Here is a 14,788-nt window from a genome sequence, read left to right as displayed (position 1 = left end):
GGCAAATGGCAGACACTGAAGACACCAAGATGGAAGATGAACACATTTTCTGCATGCTGCCTGGCAGTGGCATCACACATTGGCCTGTGATTGCCAGGTGAAACACACATGCCATCACACAGATGGCATGTACCATTGCTATTGAGTGAAGATGGAGAGGAGGGCAGCACCTATTCATTCAGTCCAGTTCCCGCATGTAATTGCTTTTCTAATTCTAACAGGTCAGATTTTTCACCTGGAGCTGCCAGTCTGAAATGGTCCAATTGCACAGGGACATGTGTGTACAAATGATATCCAGGTAACAAAGTCACTCCACTTTACCATACCCATGTCAGACATGTGACTAGTGGACAGCGACATGCCTAGTGAAAGTGGTGGAATGCAAACAAACTGACTGAATGAACAGTGAAAAATAAGCAAATATGTTGTGGCAAGGTGACACTTCAAGGGCAACTGGCGTGCAGTTGGGCTAGATGTCTACTGTTGGCAGAAGGGATACTGCTATGGCCAAATGCAGCTGCGCAGGAAGGATTGCATGAAGCACATGGCTGACCCATACGACTCAGGCGCACACACTCTCACCTGGCACACAAACAGAAGCCCTCACACACACACACCATGCACATGGATGACACACACATGCATGTGCACTCACCGGACAATGCCTCGTAATCAGCCAGTTCTCCCACGCCTTGGATCTGTTCCTCCGTGACGTAGGTCCCAGCGACTGACTCATGTGGAGTGAGTTCCATGTCTACTACTGGAGACCCACCTCCAGTCACTAGAGTTGCGGCATGACTTGAGGCCAGCTTACTCTTTGCCCTGCGCTTTAGGTCATTCCAGCGCTTATAGCAATCATTGGCTGTGCGCCTCACGATTCCAAGGGCACTTACGATGTCCGCAACGGTCTGCCAGTGTGCCTGGCGTTGTGCAGGTGTGGTCTTGGATCCTGCAACAATGACCATCTCGTTGTCATGTCCGGACACATACTCGACAAGTGCATTCAGTTCGTCATCCGTGAAGCTGGGCTTCCTGGACGGGCCGGACTGTGTAGCCGTGTCTGGGGCATCAACCTGTGCCGGACGAGCACTCTTCCTCTTCCGCTTGGAAGGTGGTGGTGATCCTGAGTGTCCTGCGCCGCTCTGGACACTAGGGGCAGGAGCCCTGGTGGACTCTGTATCAGGAGTGTGGGATTGCACACTCAGCATGGGAGTTGGTGCAGGCATTGGCTCTAGTGTGATGGTGTCAGGGGGAATGTCAGCAGCATGGACTAGGACCGACACTGTCCTGGCTGGGTGTGTGAGGGCTGGGGTGGATGGAGCCGCAGCTGCCCCTGCAGCCTCTCCGCCCTGCCTCCTTGGTGCAACAGATGACCTTGCTGCCCCAGATCCACGTGGCATGATGGCATCAACGTGCACCAGCGCACGTGTCGTAGCCCTGCTGACCTGGAAGTCAGCCATGGAGTCAGCCAGGTCTGGTGCCACAATGGGCTGGTCCAACAAGGGCTGAGCATGGATGGTGTCAGCCACATCAGCCTCAATGGGAGGGGGGGGGGATTATGGGTGTCCGTGACTGGTCCTCCACACATGGGGGGACAGGCTCACCCTGCAAGTTACGACCACGTCCCCTACCGGATCCACCACGGCCACCACTTGTGGCTCTTCCACCTTTGCCACCCTTACGGAATCCTCGCCTCCCAGCCATGGCACTGATGTTAATGTGCGTATGGGAGTGGATGTAGACTATTGTCCTGGGCAATTGGGGGTCAAAGGGGTTGGGTACCAGATGGTAATTGTACCCTAGTGCTCTAGCAAGGCTGAATGTAACCCCTGGGGAAAGATGGCGGGTCACGCAACGCACAGGAGGCCCAAAAAAGGGAGATGACGTGCACGCAACCCCTCCTAGACCACGTGTGCAGAAAGAAAAACCTGCACTACGCTGTGGCACCCAGTAACACAAGAATGAACGTATGCGTGTCACACGCAGCCTAGAATGACCTCTGAAGGGGTAGGCTACACACGGGGCAAGCACAGATGTTAGATACGTGCGTGACTCACCGTCTGCCTGGTAAACGAGCATGTAAAAGGAGCACGTTTGGTTGGCAACACCCCCGCCAAAAGAAGATTTGTACGCTGTCTGAGGAGACAGGACAACAGTAGAAGGGAACACTGTTTGAGGGAACAGGCCCAGGTAAACCAGTAAAAGAGAAAAAAGAGAAAAAGCTGTCAGAGGTAACAGGGAATACGAACTTGAAACGCTGTGAAGTAAATCGCGTGTGAAATGACAAGAAGTACAGAATTCACCCACTCGCTCTCCACGAAAAGCACGTACAAGGAAAACGTGTTCTACACGTACCTTTTATACAGGCCCACACATCCAGCGTCCCTTACGCGGCGTGTACGCGCTAGGGCCATTTCCACCTATTACATTCTTTGTCACTTCTGCGTGTAGGGCCATTTCCACCAATCACACGCTTTGTCACTTCTGCGTGTAGGGCCATTTCCACCAATCACACGTGATTACACTCTGACGTGCAGTCTTTCCACGTGTGCTCTGTCATCATGTGCTGTGTGGGAAACACCTGTGCGGGTCACGTGACAGACGCGCTTACGCGCTTTGGGCCTTCCTCAGTTTTCACGCTGACGTGCAGGATTTTCACATGCAAAATCACTCCGTACCAAGCTGGCCACGCGTACGCACACGGAATACCACGCTCCTGCCCGGAAGGCCGAACTACTGCCCCCCAGAGCCCGAGCACGCTCCCACCTGCTGCTGCCTGACTGCCTGCTGCCCCTGCACTGCTGGGGGGTGGGGGTGGTGGGAGACATGGGTGGGGGCCTGGTGGAGGCTGCCCCTGCACTGCTGGGGGGTGGGGGTGGTGGGAGACATGGGTGGGGGCCTGGTGGAGGCTGCCCCTGGTGACTGGGGGGGTGGGGGTGATAGGGGACATGAGTGGGGGCCTGGTGGGGGCTGCCCCTGCACTGCTAGGGGGTGGGGGTGGTGGGAGACATGGGTGGGGGCCTGGTGGAGGCTGCCCCTGCACTGCTGGGGGTTGGGGGTGGTGGGAGACATGAGTGGGGGCCTGGTGGAGGGTGCCCCTGGTGACTGGGGGGGTGGGGGTGATAGGGGACATGAGTGGGGCTTGGTCGGGGCTGCCCCTGTTGACTGGGGGGGTGGGGGGGTGGGAGACATGAGTGGGGGCCTGGTGGAGGCTTCCCCTGGTGACTGGGGGGGTGGGGGTGGTGGGAGACATGAGTGGGGGCCTGGTGGAGGCTGCCCCTGGTGACTGGGGGGGTGGGGGTGGTGGGAGACATGAGTGGGGGCCTGGTGGAGGGTGCCCCTGGTGACTGGGGGGGTGGGGGTGATAGGGGACATGAGTGGGGGCCTGGTGGGGGCTGCCCCTGCACTGCTGTGGGGTGGGGGTGGTGGGAGACATGGGTGGGGGCCTGGTGGAGGCTGCCCCTGGTGACTGGGGGGGGTGGGGGTGATAGGGGACATGAGTGGGGGCCTGGTGGAGGCTGCCCCTGGTGACTGGGGGGGTGGGGGTGGTGGGAGACATGAGTGGGGGCCTGGTGGAGGGTGCCCCTGGTGACTGGGGGGGTGGGGGTGATAGGGGACATGAGTGGGGGCCTGGTGGGGGCTGCCCCTGGTGACTGGGGGGGTGGGGGTGATAGGGGACATGAGTGGGGGCCTTGTGGGGGCTGCCCCTGCACTGCTGGGGGGTGGGGGTGGTGGGAGACATGGGTGGGGGCCTGGTGGAGGCTGCCCCTGGTGACTGGAGGGGTGGGGGTGATAGGGGACATGAGTGGGGGCCTGGTGGAGGCTGCCCCTGGTGACTGGGGGGGTGGGGGTGGTGGGAGACATGAGTGGGGGCCTGGTGGAGGGTGCCCCTGGTGACTGGGGGGGTGGGGGTGATAGGGGACATGAGTGGGGGCCTGGTGGGGGCTGCCCCTGGTGACTGGGGGGGTGGGGGTGATAGGGGACATGAGTGGGGGCCTGGTGGAGGCTGCCCCTGGTGACTGGGGGGGGTGGGGGTGATAGGGGACATGAGTGTGGGACTGGTGGAGGATGCCCCTGCACTGCGGGGGGTGGGGGTGGTGGGTGACATGGGTTGGGGCCTGCTGGCAGGTGCCCCACAGTGCTGGGGGTGGGGGTGGTGGGAGACATGAGTCGGGCATGAGTGGGGGCCTGGTGGAGGCTGCCCCTGCACTGCTGGGGGGTGGGGGTGGTAGGAGACATGAGTGGGGGCCTGGTGGAGAGTGCCCCTGGTGACTGGGGGGGGTGGGGGTGATAGGGGACATGAGTGGGGGCCTGGTGGGGGCTGCCCCTGGTGACTGGGGGGGTGGGGGTGATAGGGGACATGAGTGGGGGCCTGGTGGGGGCTGCCCCTGGTGACTGGGGGGGTGGGGGTGGTGGGAGACATGAGTGGGGGCCTGGTGGAGGGTGCCCCTGGTGACTGGGGGGGTGGGGGTGGTGGGAGACATGGGTGGGGGCCTGGTGGAGGGTGCCCCTGGATGGTGGGGGGTGGGGCTGGTGGGTGACATGAGCAGGTGTGCAGGGTAGTCCCCTGTTTTGTGGGCTGCCTGCAGGGGCCGTGGAGGGTGTACAGGGAACACCTGTGAGGACCCACCCAGCCTATTCGCGTGTGTAACTTCCCACGCACCCCTGTAATACACGTACCAAGCCATATCGCGTGTGAGAATTCCCGCGCACCCCTGAAATACACGTACCCTGCTGAAGTCGCGTGTAAAACTTCCCGCGCACCCCTGAAATGCATGCGCCCAGGCTATTCGCGTGTGGAACTTCCCGCGCACCCCTGAAATACACGCGCCCAGGCTATTCGCGAGTGGAACTTCCCGCGCACCCCTGAAATACACGCACCCAGGCTATTCGCGAGTGGGACTTCCCGCGCACCCCTGAAATACACGTAGCACGCTGGGAGACATGAGTGGGGGCCTGGTGGAGGGTGCCCCTGGTGGCGGGGGGGTGGGGGTGATAGGGGACATGAGTGTGGGCCTGGTGGAGGATGCCCCTGCACTGCTGGGGGGTGGGGGTGGTGGGTGACATGGGTAAGGGCCTGCTGGCAGGTGCCCCACAGTGCTGGGGGGTGGGGGTGGTGGGAGACATGAGTCGGGCATGAGTGGGGGCCTGGTGGAGGCTGCCCCTGCACTGCTGGGGGGTGGGGGTGGTAGGAGACATGGGTGGGGGCCTGGTGGTGGGTGCCCCTGGTGGCTGGGGGGTGGGGGTGCAGGGGGACATGAGCAGGTGTGCAGGGTAGTCCCCTGTTTTGTGGGCTGCATGCAGGGGCCGTGGAGGGTGTACAGGGAACACCTGTGAGGACCCACCCAGCCTAATCGCGTGTGATAATTCCCACGCACCCCTGTAATACACGTACCCAGCAAATTGGCGTGTGATAATTCCCACGCACCCCTGTAATTCACGTACCCTGCCAAATCGCGTGTGATAATTCCCGCGTACCCCTGTATTACACGTTCCCTGGCTAATCGCATGTAAGACTTCCCGCGTACCCCTGTAATACACGTTCCCTGGACAATCGCGTGTTGAACTTCCCGCGTACCCCTGTAATAAATGTTCCCTGGACAATCGCGTGTTGAACTTCCCGCGTACCCCTGTAATTCACGTTCCCTGGACTATCGCGTGTTGAACTTCCCGCATACCCCTGTAATACACGTTCCCTGGACAATCGCGTGTTGAACTTCCCGCGTACCCCTGTAATTCACGTTCCCTGGACTATCGCGTGTTGAACTTCCCGCGTACCCCTGTAATACACGTTCCCTGGACTATCGCGTGTTGAACTTCCCGCGCACCCCTGAAATACACGTACCCTGGCACCCTGGCTAATCGCGTGTATAACTTCACGCGTACCCCTGATATGCACGTTACCCGCTTTGCGTTCCTTGTTTGGCAGCCCTGTAAACTGGTCCAGGGTTAGCGCAGCCCTTTGCGATGATTTAGCGATTTTGATGGCTTTTCCTTGCGCAAGGGCGTTCTTGGGGGCGTTACTGGCGCTGCTGCAGGGTCGCTGCGATACTCTGCGCCACGGCTGGTTTGGGAGCCTAAAATCCATGAATACGCTGTGCGCGGAAATCGGTTTTAGCGCACGTGCCTGGCGCAGACAATCGCACGCGGACACTCTGCGCCAGCTGCTTGCGACACTTTTCTGCGAAATTCTATGAATTACCCTGAGAATTCTGTATGAAGATCACACTATTGTTAAGGGAGGACGTGTTGCTATTATTTAAAGGGACAATCTTGATATTTATAATATACAGTCTATACCCTTGTATTCTTGTAAAACATTAGATATCAAATTTAAGCTTAATGCTAACACCAGTTTGAACATCATTCTAGTGTGACATTTAGGAGTATGGAGAAGAGTGTCTTGCAGTACACTCCATTCAGCATTTTAACTTTTATTTGCCGACATCTGTTTGAAATGAACTCTGCTCTGCTATCAATTTCCTGGTTCTGCCTGCATCTGTGGATTGGCCTGCCACATTATATGCTGCACAACTCACTTCAAAAACACCTTGCTGTACATCTGCGCATATGTCGATGAGTGAGGAGAAGAGTGTCTTGCAGTACAACCTATTCAACGTTCTAACTTTTATTTGTCGGCATCTGTTGGAAACAAACTCTGCTCTGCTATCATTTTGCTGGGTCTGCCTGCATCTGTGGATTGGCCTGCCACATTGTATCCTTCACACCGCACTTCAAAAAGACCTTGCCGTGGGTCAGAGCCTGCGTCAAGGAGTATGGAGATGAGTGTCTCACAGTCTTGCTGCGGGGCGAAAAATGAGACGAGCAGAAAACCACAGTTAGGGGTGGACTGGCCTATAGGGAACTCTGGAGATTTCCCGGTGGGCCTCTACACCCTGGGCCTCTTTTGTGTGGTATTTCCAAATTTTAGTAAACAGAAAGAGGATTCAACTTGGGAACCCTCCCGTCCCCTGCACACTTTCAAATGTTTGGATTAATCCAATACAGTTGTTTAAACTGCGTTATATGCATTGTACATACATTTGTTTCTAACACATATGGTCAGACACAGGAGTGTGAGATAAAAAAATATATATATCTTTATAGTCAGGCTGTATTATTTTCAGCAAGAATTATAGTTCAGACAAAGATTATTTACAGTGCATAGAAACAGTATCAATAGATAAAGCTCAAATTGAAGAAAAATGGAGTCCAAATTGATTAGCGACGCGTTTCGAGGAAGTTCTCCTCTTCTTCATAAGGCCACACTTGGACTCTTAATGTAAAAGGAAAGCATAAATTCAGTAAAGAAAATTTTGTAAGCACAATGCATAGACTGTTCATGTCATATTAAATGTATACAGTTAAAAAATAAATGGCATTAATTGTATTTAGAACATTCATCTGTCCCTAAAAAATAGGGAATTGAAACAATGTAACATGTTCTAATATGCATTGTAATTCATGCAACATTATAAGATTAACTAGGTTGCCCCTGCTCGAGAGAGGGGCTGAAGGTCTACTGAAGCATCTTTTCCTGCAAAATTAACTGTATAACGTCCATCATACTGTAATTTAGTGGAGTACTACCTCTAATGGGATCTATCACGTGGATGGTGAAACATAAGCTAAAGAAAATTTAAATATGTAGGTAAAACAACACACAGATAGTTCTTAGGCTATATCAATCTAATACGGAAGAAATACAAAAATCGTTACCTCTGTGAGTAGAAAGTGCCGGGAACAGAGAACCGGACGGAGCGGTGAAAATAGATAGACAGTCTTCGTGCATCAGTTAGTTCCTTAAAACATGGCTAATTCCCAAAAAGATACCAGAAATCTAAAGAAAACAAAGCCTGATCAATGCCAAGCTCAATGTTCAAACGTAACAGTTATAGGTGTGAGATAAAAAAATTGAGTAACATACCTAACCAAAATATGGAGGGCGGAAAATAATCAATACAGCGGCCCACATAAGGATGTAGAACTTAAGTATCCCGCCGTCGCTACAGAGGTGCCTCAGTATGTGGGAATTCTGTCATACGAATAGCAAAACTGAACAGGAATGAAGTCCTGATTAGTATAATATACCTAGCAATCTGATATGAAGTAATGGAAACATAATATGGTGTTAAATCAAGGCAAAAAATGTAAAGAATTACCGTGGTAAGAATGTGCAAATGGCATAATTCTCAAAGCTGATGTGCAACTGATGTCAAGATTGTGTGGCCGGTCAACAGCTGAAGAATCCGGCAGTAATAGGTCAGTTAGAGTATCAACTAAAGAAAGTGTAAGGAAAACAGAAAAAAAAGAATCATGAGACTAAGGAACTATTTCCCTGGTCCCTAGATGGATAAATGCACATGCATTCACGCTTACCTGGAGCATAGGGGGGCAATCCTGAACAGAGTCTGTTCAGCCGAGTGGCTTGTTGTTCACAAACCATGGAGACTACATGTGACCATGGAGATAAATAGAGGACTGAAGTAATAGGTGAAGAAAAAAGACTAAGAAGTAAATGGGCCTCAAGGTCGGCCATCTTGGAACGAGGTTATATTGTAATGAAGGTGTAGATCTCTAGGCATTCAATGACAAGAAGTAACTTAAGTCGGGAAGCGTAAAGGTGCGTAACTAAATAAATTAAAAGGAAAAAATTCATACAGTACAGAAACCTATTGTGCGATGTAAATCGGACATTACAAATACTAGTCCGCACATCGTAGAACGGGGAGAGGAAAGTTGAGAAAAATAGTGTACCATGTGAAATAGAGTCGAAATTAGCAATGACAAAGGGTCTTAAATCGAACGAAACGCTCGGATCTTAAAAGGGAAAAAAATAGCACGGAAAAAATGAATATAATGTTCAGATTATCTGGCTAAGGTCATTTAATGACCATGTGTAACCTATCAGTTCAAAATAGGTGAATCACATGGATTCACATTATGCAGGAAGAGGGGAAAAAAAACCTTAAATCTCTCTCTCATTGCATGGACAACCTAGTGCAATATAGCAATCTCAATGGGGTAAATGCATTTATTTTACAAAAGATCAAAATTAAATGTGATAAGTATAACAGAATGACAAAAAATGAAGATTAAGAATAAGAACAATTTTTACACTGTGTTTACAGGCAATTATTTTTATGGCAACCATCTACTAGTCTCAACAAAGTAGTGCCTTAGATCACAGTCAGACACAGGAATAGCAATGTGACTCTCAATCTTATGTTGAAAATCAATCATTCCTTATTGTCAAATTCAAATCACAGAAAACAGTTCAATGTGAAATCTTCATTTAGACCCCAGGGCTGTAAAGAGCTTAACTTATCAATCCAATAAGCTTCTCTTTGTAGTAAGAGTGACTGATAGTCACCTCCTCTTGTAGGTCGTTTAACAACTTCTAGCACCTGGTATTTTAGTTGGGCAATTGTATGTTTTTGCATGTTGAAGTGACGAGCTACCGGTGAGTATTGATTATTACATCTTATGTTCGACTTGTGTTCAGACAGTCTTGATTTAACAGGTCTTTTGGTTTGTCCTACATACACTTTGCCACAAGGGCACTTCAACATATATATGACACCTGATGTCAGACACGTAGAATAGTCTCTTAATTTGATTTTTTGACCATTCCTGGGGTGAGTCACTACATTACCTTTGATTGTGTTATTACAGTGTATACATCCTAAGCAGGGGAAGGTGCCTAGTTTTTTGGTAGTTAGGAAAAGTTGTTTCTCCTTTGGTACTCTTTCAGCTTTCACCAGCTTGTCTCTTATATTTTTACCCCTTTTAAAACACATCATTGGTGGTGTGGGGAACAATTCCAATAGAGTTTGATCATTATGAAGAATATTCCAATGTTTCTTTATACTTTTTGTGATCTGAAAACTCTGTCTTGAGAATTTTGATATGTATAAAAGTGGGGTGTCTTTAACCTCCGATTTAGGTTTCAGTAAATCTGTACGGGGGATCTCTGAAGCTCTGTCTTTGGCAATTTCCAAAATTTCTGGTGGATAGCCTCTGTTCTGAAATTTACTAACAAGATTTGTGCATTCCTTATCCAGAACTTCTGGGTCAGAAATTATTCTTTTCAGACGTAATATTTGACTATATGGTAGACTTTGGAGCATCGCCCTCGGGTGGAAGCTGGAATAGTGAAGCAGATTGTTTACATCAGTCGGTTTGTGGTATATAGACGTAGCTATCTTATTGTTAACAATGCTTAAGTTAACGTCAAGAAAATGTAAATAAGGGTTACCAATCTCAATAGTAAATTTAATCCTAGGATGCACTAAATTGAGGTATTCAAAAAACTGGTCCAAGTCATCTCGTGTGCCACACCAAATGCAGAAAATGTCATCAATAAACCTCTTCCAGGTTAAAATGTATGCTGCCCATGTGGGATGTTCCAGTACATGCTGACTTTCGAACTGAAACATAAAAGTATTAGCGTACACGGGCGCCATCGATGATCCCATCGAGGTACCCGATGTTTGTAAAAAGTATTTGCCCTGATGTCTAAAATAGCTATTGTAGAGGATTAAGTTTAGTAGCTCCAGAATGAATTGAGGATTACCTTTCACACCTGAATTGTTAAGTAACAACCATTCAACAGAATCTATACCTTCACTATGGGGTATTGAGGTATATAAGCTACATACGTCCAGGCTGAATAGTATGCAGTCTTCACTGATAGCTGAAAAATCTTTAAGTCCATTAAGGAAGTCTGTTGTATCCTTTAGGTATGTGGATGATGCCTGTATAAGCGGTTGTAGTAATCTGTCAATGTAGACTGCCAGTGGGTCGAAGATACTTTCTGTCCCAGCAACAATCGGTCTGAGGGGTGGGTTTTGTTTATCTTTGTGAATCTTAGGGAGCCCATAAAAGACTGGTGTAATCGGATGGGAATTAGTGAGATATTGATGTGTTTTATCATTAATCCATTCGTTTTCTTTGGCTTTTAACAGAGTATTGTTAATTAGTTCTCTGATTTCTGGTAGCGGGTCCCTATCTAGTATGGCATAGGTGTCTGTATCGCTAAGGAGTTCAATGCATCTTTTGACATAAAAGGATGTATCCATGATTACGATTGCTCCCCCTTTGTCAGCCGGTTTAATCGTAATGTCTTCACTTTTCGCCAATTTATCTATTAGATCTAGTTGGCGGTTTTTGATATTAATGGGTGTTTTTCTTCTATAGTCAATTCTGCTTAAATCTTGTAGGACACTCTTCTCAAATAAATTCAAAATTGAATTTTGTACCTGTGGGTCAAATGTACTCTTGGGACGTATTACCAGTAAATCACTTTCTGGTAGTCTAGATTCCTTTTCAGGTTGCGAGTCAAAGAAAATTTTAAGTCTTAATTTTCGCATCAATCTGTGTAGACAGATTTTTTCTTGAAATAATGAAGTATTACACGTAGGAACAAACGATAATCCTTTGTTCAAAATGTTAAGTTGTTCTATTGAAAGAATCTTGCTGGAGATATTCACCACTAGATTATTGTCCTTTATTTGTTTCTCTTTTTTGTTTGTGGCTTTCTTCCCTCTCCGGGTCTTTCTCTTATGCCTAAAAAAGCCCCCGTTGATGTATAAGGTTCAGCGTCTTTATTAGTTGGAGATGTGGACACCCCTGGTCTATTGGTGTCTTCTGTTTGTTCACGTTCACTAGTGCGGTCTGTGGAAGGCCTCTGGATGGGTTCACCAACACTGCTGTCGCTACTGTTACCTGAGTTTGCGAAGTTAGAGTCTTGTTGGTTATTACGATTAAAATTTCGCTGTCGGTAATATTCTTGCCAATTGTATACTATATCATTGAGATAGTCAAAGGTGTCTCTTTTAAATTTTCTCAATTTCCTCTGTTCAATTTCAGTCTTATAGTTTGCCAATTTCAGGTTGATATCCTCTAGTATCTCAGAGAGATCTTTTGCCGATTTAAATTTAGATATTTGGTCTTGGAGAGTTTTAATTTCAGAATCAATAGTTACAAGGGATTTTGACAGCTCCTCAATGGTTAGTAGTATAAGGTCCAAAGAACACTTATTCAAGATCTGGTCCCATTTTTGTACAAATATCTTATTTTCACTACAAAGTGTTGGTCTTAGGTAAACCCTCAGACCTCTAGGAATTTTCTTAGCTTTATAATATTCCACTAGTGTGCTAGCATGTAATTTTTGGGAGATCTCACGTCTAATGAGTTTTTCTAGTTTCTGAATAGTTTTTTCGGGGTTGTCTTCACTTTGTAAAGTTTTTTCAGTATCTTTGATGAGACCTAAGATACGGGTTGCTTCTTCTGCACTGAAAGCTAGTGTTGTGGCGTGCTTGTCGGTTAGCTCATTTAACCTTGAGAAGGACATTCTAAAGTTAAGTAGTTAGTTGAGTTAAATGTGGGTGCACCCTATGGTTTGTGCCACACTAGATGACTAGTGAACAAAATAGCGAAGGGTTTAGATAGAAGCGCACACCTATAGTAAGTAAGATTAGTAAAGAGATTCGAGGATTATGTTGTATAAACTTTTAGGTGCGGGGGGGAAAACTGAGGTCATGGCACAAGACCCCGACAATAAACAGTAAACAGAAAGAGGATTCAACTTGGGAACCCTCCCGTCCCCTGCACACTTTCAAATGTTTGGATTAATCCAATACAGTTGTTTAAACTGCGTTATATGCATTGTACATACATTTGTTTCTAACACATATGGTCAGACACAGGAGTGTGAGATAAAAAAATATATATATCTTTATAGTCAGGCTGTATTATTTTCAGCAAGAATTATAGTTCAGACAAAGATTATTTACAGTGCATAGAAACAGTATCAATAGATAAAGCTCAAATTGAAGAAAAATGGAGTCCAAATTGATTAGCGACGCGTTTCGAGGAAGTTCTCCTCTTCTTCATAAGGCCACACTTGGACTCTTAATGTAAAAGGAAAGCATAAATTCAGTAAAGAAAATTTTGTAAGCACAATGCATAGACTGTTCATGTCATATTAAATGTATACAGTTAAAAAATAAATGGCATTAATTGTATTTAGAACATTCATCTGTCCCTAAAAAATAGGGAATTGAAACAATGTAACATGTTCTAATATGCATTGTAATTCATGCAACATTATAAGATTAACTAGGTTGCCCCTGCTCGAGAGAGGGGCTGAAGGTCTACTGAAGCATCTTTTCCTGCAAAATTAACTGTATAACGTCCATTACAAATGTATGTCCATTACAAATGTATGTACAATGCATATAACGCAGTTTAAACAACTGTATTGGATTAATCCAAACATTTGAAAGTGTGCAGGGGACGGGAGGGTTCCCAAGTTGAATCCTCTTTCTGTTTACTGTTTATTGTCGGGGTCTTGTGCCATGACCTCAGTTTTCCCCCCCGCACCTAAAAGTTTATACAACATAATCCTCGAATCTCTTTACTAATCTTACTTACTATAGGTGTGCGCTTCTATCTAAACCCTTCGCTATTTTGTTCACTAGTCATCTAGTGTGGCACAAACCATAGGGTGCACCCACATTTAACTCAACTAACTACTTAACTTTAGAATGTCCTTCTCAAGGTTAAATGAGCTAACCGACAAGCACGCCACAACACTAGCTTTCAGTGCAGAAGAAGCAACCCGTATCTTAGGTCTCATCAAAGATACTGAAAAAACTTTACAAAGTGAAGACAACCCCGAAAAAACTATTCAGAAACTAGAAAAACTCATTAGACGTGAGATCTCCCAAAAATTACATGCTAGCACACTAGTGGAATATTATAAAGCTAAGAAAATTCCTAGAGGTCTGAGGGTTTACCTAAGACCAACACTTTGTAGTGAAAATAAGATATTTGTACAAAAATGGGACCAGATCTTGAATAAGTGTTCTTTGGACCTTATACTACTAACCATTGAGGAGCTGTCAAAATCCCTTGTAACTATTGATTCTGAAATTAAAACTCTCCAAGACCAAATATCTAAATTTAAATCGGCAAAAGATCTCTCTGAGATACTAGAGGATATCAACCTGAAATTGGCAAACTATAAGACTGAAATTGAACAGAGGAAATTGAGAAAATTTAAAAGAGACACCTTTGACTATCTCAATGATATAGTATACAATTGGCAAGAATATTACCGACAGCGAAATTTTAATCGTAATAACCAACAAGACTCTAACTTCGCAAACTCAGGTAACAGTAGCGACAGCAGTGTTGGTGAACCCATCCAGAGGCCTTCCACAGACCGCACTAGTGAACGTGAACAAACAGAAGACACCAATAGACCAGGGGTGTCCACATCTCCAACTAATAAAGACGCTGAACCTTATACATCAACGGGGGCTTTTTTAGGCATAAGAGAAAGACCCGGAGAGGGAAGAAAGCCACAAACAAAAAAGAGAAACAAATAAAGGACAATAATCTAGTGGTGAATATCTCCAGCAAGATTCTTTCAATAGAACAACTTAACATTTTGAACAAAGGATTATCGTTTGTTCCTACGTGTAATACTTCATTATTTCAAGAAAAAATCTGTCTACACAGATTGATGCGAAAATTAAGACTTAAAATTTTCTTTGACTCGCAACCTGAAAAGGAATCTAGACTACCAGAAAGTGATTTACTGGTAATACGTCCCAAGAGTACATTTGACCCACAGGTACAAAATTCAATTTTGAATTTATTTGAGAAGAGTGTCCTACAAGATTTAAGCAGAATTGACTATAGAAGAAAAACACCCATTAATATCAAAAACCGCCAACTAGATCTAATAGATAAATTGGCGAAAAGTGAAGACATTACG

This window comes from Ambystoma mexicanum, chromosome 5p (assembly GCF_040938575.1).
Source record: "Ambystoma mexicanum isolate Mex_15411 chromosome 5p, UKY_AmexF1_1, whole genome shotgun sequence".
Lineage (NCBI taxonomy): Eukaryota > Metazoa > Chordata > Amphibia > Caudata > Ambystomatidae > Ambystoma > Ambystoma mexicanum.
This window is presented reverse-complemented; position numbering follows the sequence as displayed.